This window comes from Pseudophryne corroboree, chromosome 6 (genome assembly GCF_028390025.1).
Source record: "Pseudophryne corroboree isolate aPseCor3 chromosome 6, aPseCor3.hap2, whole genome shotgun sequence".
In the NCBI taxonomy this organism is placed as follows: domain Eukaryota; kingdom Metazoa; phylum Chordata; class Amphibia; order Anura; family Myobatrachidae; genus Pseudophryne; species Pseudophryne corroboree.
Genome location: NC_086449.1, coordinates 316,566,785 through 316,584,189, shown reverse-complemented (window position 1 = coordinate 316,584,189; position 17,405 = coordinate 316,566,785).

Here is a 17,405-nt window from a genome sequence, read left to right as displayed (position 1 = left end):
ACAATACTAGTATATATGCATATATATATAGTTTCATCCACAAGACCCTATCCGAAATAAAGACAGTCATTCGATGTTAGTTGTACTAAAGAGAGAAATATTTTAGGATGATTGTATTATTCAAATATGTACATGATAACGTGAGGTTTTAGGGATAGTAATAGAGAATGAATATAGAGGGATTGTATTCATATTAATTAAAATGGTTCAAGACAGGATATAAGGTATGTGAGTAGGTATAATTTAGTATATCTCTGTAGTTTAAAATACAGACTAATGTATATTTCTCTATGGGGTACTTAAAGTCATAGAGACATACACATATAGAAGTATCTGTACTAGTACATGTTATTGTGTCTAACCGAAATATTTATATGGTATAGATTATTCTATAGATATACAGGTTGAGTATCCCATATCCAAATATCCGAAATACGGAATATTCCAAAATACGGACTTTTTTGAGTGAGAGTGAGATAGTGAAACCTTTGTTTTCTGATGGCTCAATGTACACAAACTTGTTTAATACACACAGTTATTAAAAATATTGTATTAAATGACCTTCAGACTGTGTATATAAGGTGTATATGAAACATAAATGAATTGTGTGAATGTAGACACACTTTGTTTAATGCACAAAGTTATAAAAAAATATTGGCTAAAATTACCTTCAGGCTGTGTGTATAAGGTGCATATAAAACATAAATGCATTCTGTGCTTAGATTTAGGTCCCATCGCCATGATATCTCATTATGGTATGCAATTATTCCAAAATACGGAAAAATCCGATATCCAAAATACCTCTGGTCCCAGGCATTTTGGATAAGGGATAATCAACCTGTATATATACCTATATTAATGACCAGTAAAGAATGTTATTTGAAAAGTGAAGGTGTTCGGTGTTAATTTAACTTACCTTGTGTCGAAGAGGATCCTTGGATCAGATTCCAGAATTTATACCTATGTACCTAAATAAAAAATAGATAAAAGAAGAAGAAACATAACACATTACTCATATGGTTTTCCCAAACAGATCCTACAAACGTAGTATAACACCTACTAACAAAAGTTTGGGTGGAGGCACTTTAACAAATAGGGTTACATTTTGGAGGCACCGCTTGAGATCATTTTTGTAAGTACTCAGGGATAGGTGAAGCACAGTAGCAAAATGACTCAATGTACGAGAAGTGACGCATTTGATTGGTGTATAAGGAAGGGAGTAACTCCTGAAAGGAGTTTTGTGTTGACAGGGGATCTCACAGACACCACGGGTGGTACTATTATGACAGAGATGTTATTTCTTTTCGGGATAAAGCAACCACGGATTGCTGATAAACAGTTCAGAGAAAATGGAGAGATGTGGGCTGTATTAATAACTACAAGTCATGACTTAGAGTCTGAGTTGCTTCCAAAAGTGGTGGCTGTGAGGTCTAACCCTGATCGCAGGTGGAAAATTTTATGGCCTGAAAAGGACAGCAGTGAAAGGGCTGCTGAACCATTAATGGTGGGTGACCAGTCTTATCCAACTAGGGGAGACCCCTCTACAGCTGTGGGAGAAGGGAGTCAATCGCAGGGCCTTGAAGAAAAGCTAGGAAATTAGTTAGAGGTCATAGCTAATAAAGTAGTACATCAATTAGAACGGTGGCACTATGAGGGTAGTTATAGGCGATTGAGGCTTTTTTCGGGAATCCTTCCTGTGCCTGTAGGGGAGGAATATTATGAGGCGTGGAGAGAGGCAGCCATACAACAGTCTGAGGAGTGGCATTGTCCTGACCATATAAAGAAACAAAGAATAGTGGAAAGTCTACGGGGACCTGCTATGGGAATTATTCAGGCTACTAGAAAAAGTAATCCCGAAGCTGCGGTAGCTGACTATTTCCAAGCCTTAGATTACACATATGGGACATTGGAGGATGTAGGTGATTTGGTTGCCAGATTTCACCATACTTATCAGGAGACAGGAGAAAAGTTATCGCAGTATGTGTATAGATTGGATAAATTAATACATAAAATTATAGATAAAGGAGGGTTAGCTCCTGCTGAAATTAATAGCAGCCAATTAAAACAGTTAATTAGGGGAGCATTAACAACTGACCCTGTAGCTCAACGGTTGCATTGTACATCTTTATTATTAGGAAGTCCCACCCTTAATGATTTAATTAAGGAGATTACTCAAGAGGAAGCATTAATTGCTACTAGGGAAAAGACTCATGCTAAGGCTGTAAAAGTGGTGGTACCCTCCCCTGAGGCCCAAGGATCACGGGAGGATAAGTTAGTTTCTGTGGTAATGGAACAAAACAAGAAAATAGACCAGCTTATTCTTGCACTAAATCAAAGGGTGGTAACCTCCAACGTTACTTCCAGTAATTTTCCTCGGGGAAGTACCAGTGGTAGAAGAAATTTTAGGAGAGGTGGAAGTTTTATAAATAGAGGGTGTTTCAGATGTGGGCAACTAGGACATAGAGCAATGGAATGTTCATCAGGATGGGAAATAACGGAAGAAGGCACTAATGTTCAGTTAGATAATTCTCTTCATCAGGGAAACGATGGAGGGAGATTGGCGGGCCCCTCGCCGTCTCCCAGAAATTAGCTATGGAATCAATGGGGAGTACCCAGTGGAGTAGTTCCATTCCGGATGGTATGATAGGACCTGCTCCACGTGTGGTCGTCAAATTAAATGGACATCCCTGCCCTGTTTTGTTGGACAGTGGGTCCCAGGTGTCCATTATATTCGAGCATTGGTATAAACATTATCTATCTGATGTCCCTATCAAGCCCCTGGAAGGACTGGTAATCTGGGGATTAAGTGAACAAAAATACCCTTATTTAGGTTATGTGGTAGTCAATATAGAGTTTCCAGAGGGATTTATGGGTGTGTCGGAGCCATTACCTCTAATTGCTTTAGTATGCCCAGAATCCCCAGGTGATAAAACTGTAATGCCAGTGATCATCGGAACTAATGCCCATTTATTCAAGGTCCTCAGTGATTGGTGTTTAAAAATGTGTAGGGATGCAACCATTATTACTATGTCAACTTGCCATGAGAAATACTGTAAGGGGGAGTCTGGACACAGAGAGTCCTCTCTGGTCAGGGGTCTGTCTTTGGAAGATTTAACTCCATGTTTCCAGGGGAGTGACATTGGGTTGGCGGAACGAAATACTTTATGTAAGGAATTGATGGAACGAGAGCCTGTCTTCTCTCTTGGAGAATGGGATCTGGGAAAAGCAGAGGGAGTAGAACATTGTATAAAACTGACTGATGAGACTCCTTTCAGGGAAAGATCACGCAGACTTGCTCCTGCGGATTTCGATGATGTCAGACAGCATCTTCAAACTCTCTTAGAAACAGAGGTTATTCAACCCTCTGAAAGTCCATATGCATCACCTATCGTAGTGGCCCGTAAAAAAAGTGGCAAAATTAGAATGTGTATTGATTATCGCACACTTAACCAACGTACTGTGCCTGATCAATACACTGTTCCTCGGATAGAGGAGGCATTGGACTGTTTGCAGGGGAGTCGATGGTTTACAGTGTTAGATTTACGGAGTGGGTATTACCAAATACCTATGAGCCATCAGGATAGAGAGAAGACGGCTTTCATTTGTCCTTTGGGTTTCTTTGAATTTTTAAAGATGCCTCAGGGAATCAAGGGTGCCCCGGCCACTTTTCAGAGAACCATGAAACAGACGGTGGGTGATATGAATTATCGTGAGGTATTAGTATACCTTGATGATATTATTGTCTTTGGGTCCTCATTGCAGGAACATAACCACCGTCTGCTCAAGGTACTGGATCGATTATTGAAGAAAGGCTTTAAACTTTCTGTGGATAAATGTAAGTTCTGCCTGCCCTCTGTAACTTACTTGGGACATGTGGTGAGTCGACAGGGTATTTCCACCGATCCAACTAAAGTTGAAGCTGTGAATGAGTGGCCTAGACCCACAAAATTAAAGGAATTAAGATCCTTCCTTGGGTTTTGTGGGTACTATCGCCGTTTTGTGCCCTATTATTCTGTAATATGTCGTCCTCTCACTGATTTAACCAAGGGGTATCCGCCAGTCGGTAAACCCACACCGGTATCATGATGTAAAAAGGAGGGATATTTTAAACCCTCTGAAGAATTTGGGAATAGATGGACACATGAGTGTGAGGAGGCCTTCCTGAAATTAAAATGGAGTCTTACCAATGCTCCTGTATTGGCCTATGTTGACCCCACTCTGCCTTATACATTACATGTGGATGCATCATTTGATGGTCTGGGAGCAGTGTTGTACCAAACTCATAGAGGAAAGTTACAACCTGTATCCTATATCAGCCGGGGATTATCCAATAGTGAGAGGAGATATCCTGTCCACAAATTGGAGTTCCTTGCTCTTAAATGGGCTGTTGTTGATAGATTTCATGAGTATCTATATGGGGCCAGTTTTGAGGTGTTTACTGACAATAATCCTCTGACATATGTGCTTACCACCGCTAAATTAGATGCCACAGGGCACAGATGGTTAGCTGCTTTGTCTATCTATGACTTTAAGATTAAATATCGCCCAGGCATTAACAACATAGATGCCGATTCTTTGTCTAGATTATCTAGACTTGAGAGTGAAATGGATGGATCTGAGTGGATTGAAGTTCCTGCAACCACCATTAAGGGATTGTGCTTTAGCATTTCATGTGAAACGACAGATAATGGGGAATGCATTAGTGCCCTTGGAGCCTCGGATAAGGCATTACCTCTGGCCTATTGTTGGTTAAGCCAACTAGAATTAGAGGGCTTGCCACATATAGGTCAGGGAAAGATCCGTATGGAACAACGTAATGATCCTGATATTTCCATTGTTATACTCTGTCTTGAGTCTGGTAGTGCTGAGTGTGATATGAGGTCTCTAACACATGCTTCCAAGTTATTGATGCGACAAATAAAACAATTGACCCTAAAGAATGGAATACTGTACCGTGGATTAGTTAAATCCAATGGGAAATTCAAATTACAATTAGTTACTCCACAGTGTTATAGAGAAACTATTTTGAAAGAATTACATGATCAGCACGGCCATCTCGGGGTAGAAAAAACAAAGGGACTGATAACTGATCGGTTTTATTGGCCCTTGATGGAACAGGATATTGAAAACTACTGTAGGACCTGTGGTAGCTGCATATTGAGGAAGACTCTCCCCACCAAGTCTGCTTCTCTTGTAAATCTTCAGAGCCATGGTCCCATGGATCTAGTATGCATTGACTATTTATCATTGGAAACGTCACCTGGAAAGGAATGTAACATACTGGTAGTAACGGATCATTTCACCCGTTATGCTCAGGCTTATGTTACTTCTGATCAAAAGGCCATTACTGTAGCCAGGACTTTATGGGAACGGTTTTTTGTTCACTATGGTTTACCAGCCCGATTGCACTCCGACCAGGGGAGGGATTTTGAAAGTAGAGTTATTCGGGAGCTCTGTCTGTGCTGTGGGATTAAGAAATCCCGAACTACTCCTTACCACCCACAGGGTAATCCTCAGCCCGAGCGGTTCAACCGCACTTTGCTTGATATGATGGGCACCTTGGGCCCCATGTGCCAAACACAGTGGAGTAGAAGGATATGTCACCTAGTGCATGCCTATAATTGCACTAGAAATGACTCCACTGGGTACTCCCCATATGAATTAATGTTTGGGCGGGAAGCCCGACTGCCCATAGATGTCTCATTAGGACTTCCCTCCCGGGATGCTAATGGTCAAACGCATTCTCAATATATAATGAAATTACGAAAAGAGCTAAAACATGCCTATCAGATAGCTCAGGAAGCTTCCAGAAAAGCGGGGGCCAAAAACAAGCTCAAACATGACTTACATGTCAAGGAAAATGTATTAAGGGTAGGAGATAGGGTGCTGATACAGCAACTGGGACTCCCAAAACGACGAAAATTAGCATATCGATGGAGGCCTGATCCATATGTAATAATAGATCAATTACCCAACATACCTGTTTATAAACTACGGCCAGAGTCGGGGGAGGGAGCTATTCTCACATACCACCGACAGCATCTTTTGCCTATATCTCAAAATCTTCGTCTTCCTGAAGTTGTTGAAGCAACACCCCTGAGACGATCTAATTGGGAAAATAGTGGAAGAATGATATCCACAAATAACAAAAAACAATTAGAAGAAAGCCCTGGTGAGAATAATGATGAGACCCCTTACACAGATCAGGGTGTGGGATATTTTTATTATGATAATAATAATTCAAACAATGTCCCCCAGCATAACAAGTATGACCCACACCAGGTTGTAGACGAAAGTCCTTTGGAAAAAGAATATGTATTGTCCTCCAGTAATAGTAAAGGGAAAGGTATAGATCTAGAAAGGGAACTGATCTCAGAATGTGAGTCAAATGACTCAGTAGGTATTCCAATAAGTGACCTTTATGATGAGCCAGTAACTCCAGATGTAGGTGAAGAAATAGGGGATAGGTATAGGATATCTAGAGAAAGAAGGCCTCCATTAATTTTAACTTATCCAGAATTAGGTAATCCTGTATACCTACCTCAAGTAATACATTCAAGTATAGTATTCACCTGGCCATACTTTGAGTATAAACCCTTGAAAGGAGAGCATATGTGGTGATCTGAGTAAAGCAATATGAAGAAATATGCAGATCACCAGGGGGAGAGTGTAGCATAGACTTTATCTAAGTATATCACACAATTGTTAATGTATAATGGTTACATGTCATTGCTAGGAATTTGGCATATTAGTAAAATGATTAAGGTATCTATATGTATAATTAATCTAAATCTGTACTCAGATATTTATATTTATTTAAAAACCATTGAATATAGTTGAATAAGTATACATTAGAGGTGCAAACTGATTGAGGTACTATGGAGCTTAGCGTGGGTATTCACATTTGCCTCATGAATCTGAGGTGACCATGCAGCATTGAGCTAGATTGAAAGCTCATCTCACCTGATTGGAGGACAGGTGCCCTTAGGTAACGCTGAGCACATGTTGTGACAGGTGCCTCTCGGGACGTCGGCGGGAAAAGGAGATCCTCGCGACCCAGCCGGGAGGAGGATAAATAGAGGAGCCACAGCACCATTCAAGAAAGGATTCGGGTGTGCAGCCATGGGAGTGGTGTCTCCTCTTCAACGCCGCTGAGCTCAGCCATTCCATTCAGCTGGCGCTGGAGCAGAGGGACCCGCTACTACTGGCGGTAGTACACCAAGGCAGCACTGACAAGAGGGAGAACCAGTGCATCGACGAGGAGGCGGCGACATCCGGAGAGGCGGAGCAGCTCCACAGAGGCGCTGACAAGGGAGCTCCAGCGCAGAGTCCAAGAGGCGGCGACATCCGGAGAGGCGTCACCGGCCGAGGAGGCGGAGCCGTTTCAGAGGAGAATGGCCCGGGGAGCGCTGAGGAAGTAAGGAGAAGGGCTGACCTCCAATTAAGCGGTTGGGGAAGAGCCATAGCTGACGGCACAGCTCCCTCAGCAGCAGCATTACCCAGAGCCAGACAGCGCAGAGAGACCTTTGCCATAAGGTCAGAATTAGCAGAAGAGACCAACTACGCTGTACTGACTACAAGTCTTCTTGCTAGTGACAGGAGTCACTAGTGAAAACAGCTAAGGTCTGTGACTCATTGCACCTAAACATTGCACCCTGATATTATATGGGGACATTTAGTAATTGATAAACAAAACAGATACCTCCCCGTTGGCCTCACCGGATAAGGGCCCTCATTCCGAGTTGTTCGCTCGGAGATTTTCATCGCATCGCAGTGAGAATTCTCTTAGTGCGCATGCGCAATGTTCGCACTGCGACTGCGCCAAGTAACTTTACTATGATGAAAGTAAGTTTACTCACGGCATTTTCATCGCTCCGACGTTCGCATTGTGATTGACAGGAAATGGGTTTTACTGGGCGGATGCACGGCGTTTTAGGGGCGTGTGGCTGGAAACGCTACCGTTTCCGGAAAAAACGCAGGAGTGGCCGGAGAAACGGTGGGAGTGCCTGGGCGAACGCTGGGTGTGTTTATGACGTCAGCCAGGAACGAAAAGCACTGAACTGATCGCACAGGCAGAGTAAGTCTGAAGCTACTCAGAAACTGCTAACTCGTTTGTAATCGCAATATTGCGCGTACGTCGGTCGCAATTTTAAGAAGCTAAGATTCACTCCCAGTAGGCGGTGGCTTAGCGTGTGTAACTCTGCTACATTCGCCTTGCGAGCGAACAACTCGGAATGAGGGCCCATATACCATTAATAACTATTCATTGCACGATTTGTCACTAATAAACCATAGTGACGTTACCAAAGACTGTCCCTATTAATAACATACTTTGGAGGCGGATGGTCAATAACACAGATGTTATTCAGTTCAGTATGCACATAGTATGCACATATATATATATATATATATATATATATATAAGAAGATACAATTACCTGCATAATAGACTGTGAATGTCCATGTTAGATCATAATTTTCCTAGGAACAGAGTAAAGACTATGTAATTCTCAGGAAAGGAAATAGAATTACAGGGACATCTGATATATCTGTTAAATTATCATCATACAGTCAACACTGCAGTAACAGTTTAAGTACTTAAAGTGGATACTAAACTGCAACATATCTATCCATTTAACAAAACGGATACAAATAACCAGTACTTGTCAAAACCAGTTAGGTTATTACAATGTAACCACCAGGATTACAATGTCAATACCGAAGAAAGAAAGTTAGTCCACAGATAACACCTTGCTCAGCAGATTTATACATATCTTTCATTGGTGTACACCATATTACAAGGAAGGATCTAACCAACAATACTAGTATATATGCATATATATATAGTTTCATCCACAAGACCCTATCCGAAATAAAGACAGTCATTCGATGTTAGTTGTACTAAAGAGAGAAATATTTTAGGATGATTGTATTATTCAAATATGTACATGATAACGTGAGGTTTTAGGGATAGTAATAGAGAATGAATATAGAGGGATTGTATTCATATTAATTAAAATGGTTCAAGACAGGATATAAGGTATGTGAGTAGGTATAATTTAGTATATCTATGTAGTTTAAAATACAGACTAATGTATATTTCTCTATGGGGTACTTAAAGTCATAGAGACATACACATATAGAAGTATCTGTACTAGTACATGTTATTGTGTCTAACCGAAATATTTATATGGTATAGATTATTCTATAGATATATATATACCTATATTAATGACCAGTAAAGAATGTTATTTGAAAAGTGAAGGTGTTCGGTGTTAATTTAACTTACCTTGTGTCGAAGAGGATCCTTGGATCAGATTCCAGAATTTATACCTATGTACCTAAATAAAAAATAGATAAAAGAAGAAGAAACATAACACATTACTCATATGGTTTTCCCAAACAGATCCTACAAACGTAGTACAACACCTACTAACAAAAGTTTGGGTGGAGGCACTTTAACAAATAGGGTTACAAAAATATATAATTTGATGAATTAACATGCCATCAACACTACATTTGACCATAAATAGAACAAACTCTGTAAAAGGAATATAGATTTGATCCTACATGGTCAGTTTGGAATGTTATAGGATGAAATGTATCCCTAAGGGATTTAGAAGAAAAAAATTTCCCTATTATGAGTAGTGATGCGCGGGTTCGGTTCCTCAGAAACCGAACTCCCCCGAACTTAACCCATTTTACACGGGTCCGAGGCATACTCGGATTCTCCCTTATGGCTTGGTTAACCCGAGCGCGCCCGAACGTCATCATCCCGCTGTCGGATTCTCGCGAAATTCGGATTCTATATAAGCAGTCGCGCGTCGCCGCCATTTTCACTCGTGCATTGGAAATGTTAGGGAGAGGACGTGGCCTGCGTCCTCTCCGTTTATTGTTGAACTTGATTGTGCTTTATTGCTTAATTATGGGAAGGACTGGGGAGCAGCTGTATAATATAGGAGGAGTACAGTGCAGAGTATTGCTGATCAGTGACCACCAGTTTTATCCGTTCTCTGTCTGAAAAAAAACACTCCTTATCTGTGCTCAGTGTGCTGCATATATCTGTGCTCACACTGCTTAATTGTGGGGACTGGGGTGCAGCTGTATTATATAGGAGGAGTACAGTGCAGAGTTTTGCTGACAGTGACCACCAGTATACGTTGTCTGCCTGAAAAAAACGCTCCTTATCTGTGCTCAGTGTGCTGCATATATCTGTGCTCACACTGCTTAATTGTGGGGACTGCGGAGCAGCTGTATTATATAGCAGGAGTACAGTGCAGAGTTTTGCTGACAGTGACCACCAGTATACGTTGTCTGCCTGAAAAACACTCCATATCTGTGCTCAGTGTGCTGCATATATCTGTGCTCACACTGCTTTATTGTGGGGACTGGGGACCACCAGTATATTATATAGGAGGAGTACAGTGCAGAGTTTTGATGACCAGTGACCACCAGTATACGTTGTCTGCCTGAAAAACACTCCATATCTGTGCTGCATTGTAGTATATAGTAGGAGTACAGTGCATAATTTTGCTGACCACCAGTATATAATATATAGGAGTACGGTACAGAAGGCCACTGCTGTACCTACCTCTGTGTCGTCAAGTATACTATCCATCCATACCTGTGGTGCATTTCAGTTTTGCACAGTTTGCTGACCACCAGTGTATAATATATATTGCAGTACGGTACAGTAGGCCACTGCTGTACCTACCTCTGTGTCGTCAAGTATACTATCCATCCATACCTGTGGTGCATTTCAGTTTTGCACAGTTTGCTGACCACCAGTATATAATATATATAGCAGTACGGTACAGTAGGCCACTGCTGTACCTACCTCTGTGTCGTCAAGTATACTATCCATCCATACCTGTGGTGCATTTCAGTTTTGCACAGTTTGCTGACCACCAGTATATAATATATATAGCAGTACGGTACAGTAGGCCACTGCTGTACCTACCTCTGTGTCGTCAAGTATACTATCCATCCATACCTGTGGTGCATTTCAGTTTTGCACAGTTTGCTGATCACCAGTATATAATATATATTGCAGTACGGTACAGTAGGCCACTGCTGTACCTACCTCTGTGTCGTCAAGTATACTATCCATCCATACCTGTGGTGCATTTCAGTTTTGCACAGTTTGCTGACCACCAGTATATAATATATATAGCAGTACGGTACAGTAGGCCACTGCTGTACCTACCTCTGTGTCGTCAAGTATACTATCCATCCATACCTGTGGTGCATTTAAGTTGTGCGCAGTATATATAGTAGTAGGCCATTGCTATTGATACTGGCATATAATTCCACACATTAAAAAATGGAGAACAAAAATGTGGAGGTCAAAATAGGGAAAGATCAAGATCCACTTCCACCTCGTGCTGAAGCTGCTGCCACTAGTCATGGCCGAGATGATGAAATGCCATCAACGTCGTCTGCCAAGGCCGATGCCCAATGTCATAGTAGAGAGCATGTAAAATCCAAAAAACAAAAGTTCAGTAAAATGACCCAAAAATCAAAATTGAAAGCGACTGATGAGAAGCGTAAACTTGCCAATATGCCATTTACGACACGGAGTGGCAAGGAACGGCTGAGGCCCTGGCCTACGTTCATGGCTAGTGGTTCAGATTCACATGGAAGCACTCATCCTCTCGCTAGAAAAATTAAAAGACTTAAGCTGGCAAAAGCACAGCAAAGAACTGTGCGTTCTTCTAAATCACAAATCCCCAAGGAGAGCCCAATTGTGTCGGTTGCGATGCCTGACCTTCCCAACACTGGACGGGAAGAGCTTGTGCCTTCCACCATTTGCACGCCCCCTGCAAGTGCTGGAAGGAGCACCCGCAGTCCAGTTCCTGATAGTCAAATTGAAGATGTCACTGTTGAAGTACACCAGGATGAGGATATGGGTGTTGCTGGTGCTGGGGAGGAAATTGACAAGGAGGATTCTGATGGTGAGGGGGTTTGTTTAAGTCAGGCACCCAGGGAGACACCTGTTGTCCGTGGGACGAATATGGCCATTGACATGCCTGTTCAAAATACAAAAAAAAATCAGCTCTTCGGTGTGGAATTATTTCAACACAAATGCGGACAACAGGTGTCAAGCCGTGTGTTGCCTTTGTCAAGCTGTAATAAGTAGGGGTAAGGACGTTAACCACCTAGGAACATCCTCCCTTATACGTCACCTGCAGCGCATTCATAATAAGTCAGTGACAAGTTCAAAAACTTTGGGTGACAGCGGAAGGAGTCCACTGACAACTAAATCCCTTCCTCTTGTAACCAAGCTCCTGCAAACCACACCACCAACTCCCTCAGTGTCAATTTCCTCCTTACCCAGGAAAGCCAATAGTCCTGCAGGCCATGTCACTGTCAAGTCTGACGAGTCCTCTCCTGCCTGGGATTCCTCCGATGCATCCTTGAGTGTAACGCCTACTGCTGCTGGCGCTGCTGTTGTTGCTGCTGGGAGTCAATCGTCATCCCAGAGGGGAAGTCGGAAGACCACTTGTACTACTTCCAGTAAGCAATTGACTGTCCAACAGTCCTTTGCGAGGAAGATGAAATATCACAGCAGTCATCCTGCTGCAAAGCACATAACTCAGGCCTTGGCAGCCTGGGCGGTGAGAAACGTGGTTCCGGTATCCACCGTTAATTCAGAGGCAACTAGAGACTTGATTGAGGTACTGTGTCCCCGGTACCAAATACCATCTAGGTTCCATTTCTCTAGACAGGCGATACCGAAAATGTACACAGACCTCAGAAAAAGAGTCACCAGTGTCCTAAAAAATGCAGTTGTACCCAATGTCCACTTAACCACGGACATGTGGACAAGTGGAGCAGGGCAGACTCAGGACTATATGACTGTGACAGCCCACTGGGTAGATGTATTGCTTCTCGCAATCCAAGCTCTGGATCAGATTTTCCCAACAGCCTAGGACCCTGTGGCAGTGACTCTGCACTGTTTCACTCCAGGCACACTGTTGTGTGCTGCAGTGTGCTCTGCTGTGTCCATTCACAAGTGGCTGTGCTGTGTCCATCTACAAGTGGCTGTGCGGTGTTCATCCACATATGTCTGTGCGGTGCTGAGCTGTGTCCATCTACACATGGCTGTGCTGTGTTCATTAAGTGACTATGCTGTGTCCATCCACAAGTGGCTGTGCTGTCTCCTTTAAGTGGCTGTGCCGTGTCCATCCAGAAATGCCTGTGCTTGTGTCCATCCAGAAGTGGATGTGCCGTGTCCAGTCACAAGTTCTGTGTCCATCCACAATGACAGTGCTGTGCTGTCCTTCTATAAGCTGTGTCCAGTCCCCTTAGTCTAATTCTGTGACACAGTGGTGCTGCACTGACTCCACAGGCCATACCCCACCCACTGTGTTCACAAACAGGTAGTGCTACTCTGTATTGTCAGTTGTGTAAAAAGTAAAAATGATCTAAAAAAAAAAGCATAAAAAGATAAAAATGTCTTACTTTTTTTCTTAAATTTGTGAGTCAAGCTGTGAGTTACAAAAGAATAAAACAATATATAATGTATAATTTGTACTGTTCTGTACACTGCACCCCAGTACTCCAGTGAACTGAGCTGTGAGTTCAAAAAAAGAGACCTGAGCTATGAGTTAAAAAAAGAAAAAGAATAAAAAATATATTGTTGTATAACTTGCTTGTACTGTTCTGTGCACTGCTTCCTAGAACACTGTACCCCAGGTCACTTTGTTCACTTCACACAGGGCCGGCGCTATCCGCTCAGCAAAGGGATGCAGTATAGGGAGGCGCCTGGCAGGACAGGTGCTCTCCCTGCTCTGCATCCCTGTGCTGCCGCTGCTCCTGTCCCCCTGCTGCTGCCCCTGTCACACTGTGTGACAGGCAGCTTCAAGGCAAGCCTCCCGTCCTCCCCCACTTGATTGTGTTTGCCAGAAAAGGGGGCGGGGACTCATGGGACAGAGTGGGTGGAGCTTCATGGGGTGGAGCTACATGGTCACCAGGCTGCCAGAGACTCAAAGAGGTACTTGTAAAGTACTGTAGGGCCTGCAGCATGAAGTCTCCTCTCACCTCCCCTCCCCTGTGACAGTGCTGTAAGGGAACCAAAAGGGGGTGGAGCTATACGGGAACAGGCTGCAGCACCCTGCTACACAGGAGGATGAGCTGCTACATCTCCGTCTTCCCAGACTTCTTTGGGTAAGTGTGTGTGTATATGTATACAGCATCTGTGTATATGCATGTGTGACTGTGTATGTGTGTAATGTATGTACAGTATGTATGTGTGTGTGTACAGTATGTGCATGTGTGGCATAATATGTGTAAGCGTCACTGGCACAGGGGGCGTTACATGTGTAAGCGTCACTGGCACGGGGGGCGTTACGAGTGAGAGTGTCACTGGTACAGGGGGTGTTACGTGTGTAAGGGTCACGGGTACAGGGGGATTTATGTGTGTAAGCGGCACTAGCACAGGGGGTGTTACGTGTGTAAGCGTCACTGGTACAGGGGGCATTACATGTGAGATTGTCACTGGTACAGCGGGCGATACATGTGAGTGTCACTGGTACAGGGGGCGTTTCGTTTGTAAACATCACTGATACAGAGGACTTTACTTGTGTAAGCATCACTGGTACAGGAGCGTTATGTGTGTAAGTGTCACTGGTACAGGGGATGTTACGCGTGTAAGCATCACTACTACAGGTGGAGTCTTGTATAAGCATCAGTGCTGCAGGGGGCGTTACGTGTGTAAGCGTAACTACTACAGGGTTCATTGTGTGTATAAGCATCACTCTATAGGGTGCTTTATGTGTACTGTCCCTTTGTAAAGTATGGGAGGGCGCAAATTTATAGTTTGCAGGGGGGCGCCGAACACCCTAGCACCGGCCCTGACTTCACATACATATAAAAGTGGTTTGACTCAACCCAATGTGAGCCAAGCAGCTAGTTAAAAAAAAAATATATAATTTGTTTGTAAAGTTTCTGTGCACTGTACCCCAGTGTGACTTTGTTCACGTATATAGAAAAACCCTTTGAATTCCTACAGTGTGAGCTGAGCTGTGAATTGAAAAAAAAAGTATATATATCTGCTATATATTTGCCTTGTGAGTCTGTGCCTGGCACTCTAACGCTGGGTGGAGTTAGCAGCTCCTGCCCTGTACCACTAGCAGAACGGAGCAGCAGCCACATAATTCACCCACCATCCCCACTCAGAAGCCGCCAGGGGACGGACCCACCACAGTGCCAGGTAACCATGGACACCCCAATGCCACCCGCACCAGACACCCCCAAACCCACCCTCCACCAGCTCCCACATGCAGCCACTGACGGCCTAGACACCCCCACACCCCACGCATAGCGATCCCACCCTCCGAACAAGCCCAGCATCTCCCACAGCCATCTGCGGCACGGACGCGGTGGCCGGGCCCCGCCGCCCGCACCACGGCCAACCAGACAGACGCAGGCCACACCACCACTCCCGCCCTCCACACACCACCAGCGTCAGCTCCCTCATTGCAGCGGCGGCTGGGACCCACTGTCCCGCCATACGCACAACGGATGAAGACAGTGAGGTTACAGCTCAGCATCACCCGCGCCTGACTGCTGCAGCCGCCATACACATTAGGAGGGACGGGTGGTGCAGGAGAAGGCTTCATAGCCCTCCCTGCGCCGCGTACAGACACCCGCCGCCTCCTCCGCACACCTAAGACACCATCCCCAGAGACCCGGACTGCACACCACAGGGACTGGGCTGCCGGCTCCACAGGCCAGAGATGGGGGACAGCGTGCCTGGTACTGTGGACGCTGCACCAACCTCACAGGTAAGAGAAACTACACAAGCAGCACTGCGTCTCTGCGTCCCCTCACTGCCGCCCCGCGTCTCTGCGTTCCATCCCTGCCATAGTGTCCCCTCCCTGCCACCCCGCGTCTCTGCATCCCCTCCCTGGCGCCCCGCGTCTCTGCGTCCCCTCCCTGCCACCCCGCATCTCTGCGTCCCCTCCCTGCCTCTGCGTCCCCTCCCTGCCGCCCCACGTCTCTGCATCACCTTCCTGGCGCCCCGCCTCTCTGTGTCCCCTCCCTGGCGCCTTGCGTCCCCTCCCTGGCGCCCCGCCTCTCTGCGTCCCCTCCCTCGTGCCCCGCCTCTCTGTGTCCCCTCCCTGGCGCCCCGCATCTCTGCAGGGGTTAAAGGGGCGCAGCCCCTTCCGACGGTGTGAAGAGCGCCCGTAGGGCGCAATGAAGCACCTAGTATATATATATATAGTAGAAAAAAATAGCAGAACTCCAGGACTTCTGTTGTCAAAAAACTATAGTATTGAAGCATTACAAACAATGCAGGTGCCAATGTTTCAGGGCCCGTCCCCCTTTGTCAAGGTGAGTATATATATATATATATATATATATATATATTTATATACACTGCTCAAAAAAATAAAGGGAACACTTAAACAACACAATGCAACTCCAAGTCAATCACACTTCTGTGAAATCAAACTGTCCACTTAGGAAGCAACACTGATTGACAATCAATTTCACATGCTGAAATTATAGGCAATTAGCAAGACACCCCCAATAAAGGAGTTGTTCTGCAGGTGGTGACCACAAACCACTTCTCAGCTCCTATGCTTTCTGGCTGATGTTTTGGGCACTTTTGAAAGCTGGCGGTGCTTTCACTCTAGTGGTAGCATGAGACGGAGTCTACAACCCACACAAGTGGCTCAGGTAGTGCAGCTCATCCAGGATGGCACATCAATGAGAGCTGTGGCAAGAAGGTTGGCTGTGTCTGTCAGCGTGGTGTCCAGAGCATGGAGGCGCTACCAGGAGACAGGCCAGTACATCAGGAGATGTGGAGGAGGCCGTAGGAGGGCAACAACCCAGCAGCAGGACCGCTACCTCCGCCTTTGTGCAAGGAGGAACAGGAGGAGCACTGCTAGAGCCCTGCAAAATGACCTCCAGCAAGCCACAAATGTGCATGTGTCTACTCAAACAATCAGAACCAGACTCCATGAGGGTGGTATGAGGGCCCGACGTCCACAGGTGGGGGTTGTGCTTACAGCCCAACACCGTGCAGGACGTTTGGCATTTGCCAGAGAACACCAAGATTGGCAAATTCGCCACTGGTGCCCTGTGCTCTTCACAGATGAAAGCAGGTTCTCATTGAGCACATGTGACAGATGTGACAGAGTCTGGAGACGCCAAGGAGAATGTTCTGCTGCCTGCAACATCCTTTTGCATGACCGGTTTGGCAGTGGATCAGTAATGGTGTGGGGTGGCATTTCTTTGGGGGGCCGCACAGCCCTCCATGTGCTCGCCAGAGGTAGCCTGACTGCCATTAGGTATCGAGATGAGATCCTCAGACCCCTTGTGAGACCATATGCTGGTGCGGTTGGCCCTGGGTTTCTCCTAATGCAAGACAATGCTAGACCTAATGTGGCTGGAGT